The sequence below is a fragment of the Haliotis rubra genome, unplaced genomic scaffold (genome assembly GCF_003918875.1).
Source record: "Haliotis rubra isolate DU_JTF1 unplaced genomic scaffold, ASM391887v1 Scf350, whole genome shotgun sequence".
NCBI classification, from domain to species: domain Eukaryota; kingdom Metazoa; phylum Mollusca; class Gastropoda; order Lepetellida; family Haliotidae; genus Haliotis; species Haliotis rubra.
In genome coordinates, this window is record NW_025767025.1 from 217,744 (window position 1) to 224,926 (window position 7,183).

The following is a 7,183-nucleotide window of genomic DNA, read 5'->3' on the forward strand; positions in this document are numbered from 1 at the left end:
GTTTGCCGGACGAAATATCTCCAAATTTACTGTTAGTATTCAATAAAGTAAGATTTTTACCAGACAACTGTGACATCACATCCGGTAACCTTTGCACCTGCCAGAAAACAAGTTAGATTTCGCGATCTTAATTTTCGTTTCTCTCTTGTCATATTAAATTGAAAATGATAAATGAAACACATGTAGAATGAGAAATGCTTCAACTTTCGCCAGGTCCTGTAAACTTTGTTATCAAAATAGCAATATTTTATTTGGGGGTTGAAGGAAGCGCGCCATGTTTGTTTTTCGTACCTGTAACACGGTGCAACACTGGTTTTCTGTGGGCTTGTGTCGAAAATAATGAACCATAACATTTGAAATTAGGACTCGTGAATATTCATAAATCATATATTTTCTGCAATTTTCATCACTCGACACGTTGGAATATACGTAACAGTGCCATTTGAATAAAATGTGACATCGGAAATACGATTTGTTTAGGACGAACGTTTTTCGAGGTTTTTCAGAAATGTTTTTTTTATTTTGTCTCTATGATCAATTACCTAAACCCTGTGTAATCATAGGGGATTTAAAGGGCCACAACCCACTCTTGGGTGGTACCAATACAAACACCAAAGGTAAAATACTGGATGATTTCATTTCAAATAATGTTTCATGCATTTATAATGACGGCACAAATACTTACTTACATCCTGGCACAGGAACTCATTGAGCTCTTATCTCTTACTGACTCCAACCTACTGAGTGAATTCGAATAGTCAGTCCACGACGACCTTTGTGGGAGTAACCATTTCCCAACATTATTACAACCCGTGATTCCATCTGATGTTCCTCCTACACAAAGCATGAACTGTTTCGAATGACGCTTGTGGATAAGATGTGACGCTTGTGGATAGTTTCTGTAAGGCAGAAGATGAGGACATTTTCCATGTATACTTTGACTGTCACTGTGTCAATAACCTCTGGAAAAAGCTTGAAACAATATTGAACCAGTATGTCCCTAGAGGCATTTCATTGACAAAGCAAACCATATTTGGCCATCCAAGCACACACTCTCATGAATCGTAGTATTCTCAATTTCACATTACAAAAAACTTCAATCATATTCAAAGTGTCAAACAAGATAGAATTACTTTTGAAAAACTTTAAAGACATTCTCAACATTGAAAATTATATTGCTAAGAAATCCCAGACCTTTAACTGCTTCTACAGAAAATGGATGCCTTTAATGCACATGCTTGACATACTTTAGTTTTATTGCTATATGAATGTGTACAACTATTACTGGTATTAAATTATTAATAGTAACATGTACTATGTTCAGTTTCTATATTTGTATATACCAGACCTCTCTAACCGCATCCACAGAAAATTGAGGCCTTTAGTGTACATACTTGAATCACCTTAGTATTACTATTAACCTGAATATGTGCAACTGTAATCACTATATTAATGCCTACGATATTCAGTTTTTGTATACGTATATTCCAGACCTTAAATGGTGTCCACAGAAAATGGACGCCTTGAGTGCACTTACTTCACTCATGTTAGTACTATTACTATCTGAATGTGTTCAACTATTACCAATGTAATAATGTGTACTATATCCACTTTCTGTACATGTTTATTCCAGACAATTAACAGCTTCCAGATGTGATTAGTTCATTCGCTAATATAAATCAACATAAATGTTGTGGGCCTGATAACTTGTTTGGGATTGTCCTTAAGGAATGTAGAGTGCAACTGGCTGTTATTTTTCAAAAGCTATTTCAGACATCAATTGATTCTCATAATGTTCCCATTCTTTGGAAAACCTCTAAAATTGCTCCATTGCCAAAAAAGAAAAAATCCCTCTGTTAATAATGACTTCAGACCAGTGGCCCTAACCCCTATTGCCATGAAATGTTTAGATCGCATCGTTAAGGCCTTATTGTTGAATGAAGTCAGTCATGTTCTTGACCATTACAATTTGCATACAGAGCAAGGCGTTGGGTAGAAGATGCAGCAATCACTGTTAAACAATATCTTGAAGCATTTAGAAACTATGGTACTTATGTGAGATTAATGTTTGTTGATTTTCATCTGCCTTTAATACTATTCAACCTCATTTGTTACTTGATAAACTTTTTAGAATGAATGTAAATTCTAACATCAAATGGATTAATTCATTTCTAGTTAACAGACAACAATTTGCACAGGTTAATAATGTGAAATCAATTGTAAACACATCAACTGGCGATCCACAAGGTTGCGTTATTTCACCAATTTTGTTTATATTGTACACCAATGACTGTGTATCCAACGCAGAAACATGTTTTACAGTTAAATTCGCTAATGATGCTGCATCGGTAGGCCTTGTTAGGGAATCAGAGCTGAAATTTCAAAATTGGTAGAATGGTGTAAATCAAACTTTTCTTTTTTGAATGTGCAAAAAAAGAATCATAGATTTTAGAAAAGCTAAGTCAACAATAAATGCTGTAAGTATTGAAGATAATGAAACAGTAACTGAATACAAATATTTGGGTACTGTCTAAGATTCAAAACTCTCATGGAACGAAAACACTGATAAAGTACATAAGAAATGACGACAACGCTTGCATTTGTTGTGGAAGTTGAAACATTTTAAAATCGAGCAAACTATCATGATATTTTACAAAACCTTTATTCAAAGTGTCATAACTTTTAATTTCATGAGTTGGTTCGGGAACACGTCTGTCCAGAATAAAAGCAAACTCTCAAAAATCGTAAACATTGCGTCTACAATTAATGGGCTTCCAACCGAAATTATCGGCAGTTATGAGCAGAAAATTTCATAAAAGGCAAACAAAATTTTAAGTAATCCTACTCACATACTTTTTCGGAACATTCATCATTATCTTCCGGACGCAGGCTGCGTATGCCGACTTTTGGAACAAACAGGGTCCGCCACATGTACACATGTATTAACAAAATAAATGAATAACTTGTCTTCAAAATGTCCAAATTCTAGTTAATATCAAGGTGGAGGTGAGGTGAAATAGGGTTTTACGTCGTGCCTGAGAATATTTCGCTCATATGACGACGTTCATATGTGAAGCTGCTTGTACTAGCTCAGACTTAAGCTGGTTTTATAGTGCTAGCCCACTGAGATACTATGCAGTGAAGCATGCATACCCCACTCAGACATATTATACTGACTCCGAGCCGACCAGTCCTTGTTGAACCCATTAATGCCGAGCTCCTGACAGGGACCAACAAGTAACATATTTTAACGTCTTTTGTATGACGCGGTCGGGGATCGAACCCGCGACCTTCCGCTCTCCGGGCGGACGCTCTAACCACTACACCACGGAGGCGGTCAGTCAATGTTTGTGTACTAGATTGATGTATTTATATCCTGATTATTTTGAACAATAGTTTTGATCATCATTTGCAATGTAATATATGGCTGCTTTATGAAAGTAAAACTGGAGAACTGCATATGATGCAACAAAAAAATTCCCTTGGGATAATAAAGAAAACATCTTATCTTAAAATGTGTTTTGGACGTCTTCAGATGGACAGCGTGATCGTCTAAAAATAGCAACCAATGGAAAATGACGTAACATTGTCAACGTTGGTTTTTCGTAGGCCTTCACAGCCATCTTCTCCATGACCTGTACCGGCTCGTGCGATATGCTAGACGGGACCCAGCTTACCGCAAGCTCTGCACTGGATTGACTGCTATATAGCGCTTGCGCTCCTTGCCGGCCTACTTGAAGCCGGTCGGCGGTAAAGAGCGGGGATACTAGTCTAAACCCTGTCGCTGTACGGAGTCTCTCACCACTACAGGCGCGAACAGAAGCCATTCATTGCAAGGTATAAGATATTTTCTGGAAGCAACACAAGTTCACAAGGTAAGTTTCCTAAACAATATGAGGACCTTTGCCCAAACCGTTTGAGCGCCATGCTTTGCCTGTGTGGCTATGTCACATGTGTATGTACAATTGTACATTTGATTGTGAACCGGGCAGAAGGATAAAAGGGCCGATGTGAAACTGAAAGTCAAATGGGACGTGACAATGTCATAAGTCATAAAGTTGGGCCGAACAGAAAGTTTTTAGAAAGGTTTTCCACTATTTACTGACCATTGAAACATAATATCATCATACATTATTAAAATGGTAATGGCATGGTATATAAAAGCCAAGCATGTAGCCAAGTTTTCATGTAATGGCAGTACATATAGTTCATAATATACTTAATCATGTTAATTAACACAACTTCACATAATTAACAAATAAAATAATACAAGTTCATTTGTTCATAATTTACACAAGTTACAACCCTTGTGAACCACGTTATTAATTCATAAAATTCCTTTACCGTAGCGCGTTCACAGCTGTAAGGATGTGTGAAATGGTTGAAAATCATTTAAATTATTCAAAATAGGGAGAGGAAATACAGTTTCTTTACACTGAGGTCGTTTCACAGTTCATAAAGGTGGTTGATGCAGGTGGGTAGAGATACATAATCATCATGATCATGATAATCCAAACAAATTAGAACTTTTCATTTTCTGAATTTCCTTTATCGCATTTCTTAGTATAGAATACTTAATAGTTTACTTTCCGAAAACAGTAACACTGACTGCTTCTTAACTTACGCCTCTGACCAATATTTTTACACTGTATGAAGGTGGCCCGTAAATATAAACAAATTCCAGTTATTGATAATCAGGGAACATGTATGGAAACATTGTTATTACATACAATTCTGAAAGTGGGCAGTTTATCAATAGCTGAACAATGTCTCTTTGGCTGGGATGTGCAGTATTTCAGCAAGCCTTATTAAAAAATTTAAGACCCATATTTATTTGTGAGGGTGAAGTTCACTTGTGAAATGTGAGCAGAAGATGTCTGGTTTCTGGTACATTTATTTGAAGCATGATGTCATGTGAGTTGAACAGAGGCAGTTTAGGACAGGATTTGTTTATCTATAGACCTCAAAACTCAGAGCAAATGGGCATATCACTGTTTAAGTTAGTGTTCATATTAGTATAGGAAGGGCCATATGTTTACGGAAGTGACGTCACGAACTATGCTCACTCGGGCACTGGTAGACAGAAAGCAACAATGGCTAATGATAACAATGCGAGCCGTTCTAGCGTAAAAAAAAACAAAACAATCGTGAGATTATGTACTTAATATGCCCATTGAGGCACGCGAACGACACGAGACAACGCTGAAGTATCGACAGGGCACTTGTACTTTGCCTGACCCGTATAGTTTACGAAATGGCTGGGTTGAAGATCCGACAACATGGCCAGGGATAACTTTCTCGGATATTTATTTCTATCTGATGGACACTCCAGGTCAGTTCACCCACAATCGAGAGCCTTCGAGTCACTGAAAGCCTATGAATATGTGGAAAATGGACGTTTAAAGTTTTCCCATACAGTACCACAAAGTCAATGACAAATCACCTGTGTTTGATGAGAACAAGGTAATCCTTCTCAGCGTCTACGTGAGAAACCACACCAGCCATGGGCCTGCATCAACAAGGCAAATAGAACAGTGTACTGTGCACATGTATAGCAGGGTATGCAATTATATCTGTTACTAAATAATTAATCATCTGAGTTTACTTTGTATAGTTTAATTTTAACTGTATTTTAAAAGCTGTTAACTATCTATTTCTCATAATAATAAAATGATTTTTTTAATAAGCCAATAAGTCAAAATATTTGTCAAATTTTTATACATTTTAATTTTTCAGACTTAGGGAGGTTTACAGTCACATAGCAGCACTGCTGTTTAAGGTGGATATGGCTGAACGAGCTGGAGTTAAATCAAAGGCATGCACAAGTGATGCCTCCAATTGGAATTCTGCTTATAGAAAAGAGGTGTGTACAAATTAATGCAGTATTGAAATATGAAACTCAATAAAAAGTTAACAGATGTTGAAAACTCTTGTATAGTTAAGATTACTATATTTGGTATGTTTATATGATATATTTCCTGATCTGTTTGATTGGCATTTAGAAGTTGGTGACTAATAAGAAAGTAAGATTGTTTATGGATAACAACTTCTTGTATTATATATGATGTGACGTTTAGGTATGGATTCTTATACCGTTGTCAAGCAAGAGTGAAGTACTACAGCACAGAACAGACTTTTATACATGAACAGGGATTAAGTAATAACAACATGTAGGTATGAATCAAGGGGATTAACAACAAGGCACAGTGGTAATAATGTATGACAATAGGAGGAAACCAATGGTCCTAGACGCCAAAACAAAATATACATGGCTGATGAGATTAATTAGCAATGATAGCTGGAGTCCTCTAATCTGTTGTTTTTATCAGCTTATTGTATGCAGAAGGGATGAGATATCCCTGGTCTCTGTTGATTGAGGGCTTGTCTCTGGATTTGAACTGCTTCTGCAAGTTTTCTTTTGGTGAAGTCCTGGTGGTTTTTCGGTAATATCTCTACATTGTCCCAAATTATGTTGTGATAGGGACAGTTGATGTGGTCTGATAGTGCTGATTTTCTGTGAGATTTAGTGGTAGATGACAAGTGTTCTTTCATTCTGATATTTATTTTAGATATATTTCCTGTTTAATTTGTAAATATGTCTGTTCTCGAATTCACTGTAATATATACACACACATATATGTATATATATTGTTTTCAGCCTTATGCAGTCCCGACGAGTGACGTTCATTTTTTTTTGGGAAGGAAGCAAGCAGTGGAGACGGTGTCAGCTAATGGTGGAGCACCACTTCCTGATATAGATACCCTACGGTCACTGAAAGCTGTCTGCCCTGATGCCGTGTTTTTCACGACCATACCCCCACTGGATGAAGAAGAAACTGACAGTACTGATGAAGATGAGGATGAGGAGCCTTATGCAGTCCCGATGAGTGACGTTCATGAGAAGAGCGCGGTGTCAGTTTTTGGAGACGGAAGCAAGCAGTGAAAGTCTGCCCTGATGCCGTGTCAGCTAATGGTGGAGCACCATGCTTCCGATGAGTGATATAGATGAACGGTGTCCTAATGGTCACTGAAAGCTGTCTGCCCTGATGCCGTGTTTTTTAAGACCATACCCCCACTGGATGAAGAAGAAACTGACAGTACTGATGAAGATGAGGATATGCAGTCATTCCCACCTTCACTTACAAGTTTAGAATGTAATGCTGATGACTTGACAAATGACGAC

The 7,183-nt window shown here is 37.2% G+C and overlaps 1 long non-coding RNA gene across 1 annotated transcript; it reads left to right on the plus strand.

Moving 5' to 3' along the window:
* Positions 1 to 3,797: 3,797 nt before the first annotated feature.
* LOC124285057 lies at positions 3,798 to 6,944 on the plus strand. The gene is made up of 3 exons (XR_006900714.1): positions 3,798 to 3,875; positions 5,737 to 5,863; positions 6,869 to 6,944. It is a non-coding gene; the product is annotated as an uncharacterized LOC124285057 (long non-coding RNA).
* Positions 6,945 to 7,183: the final 239 nt, after the last annotated feature.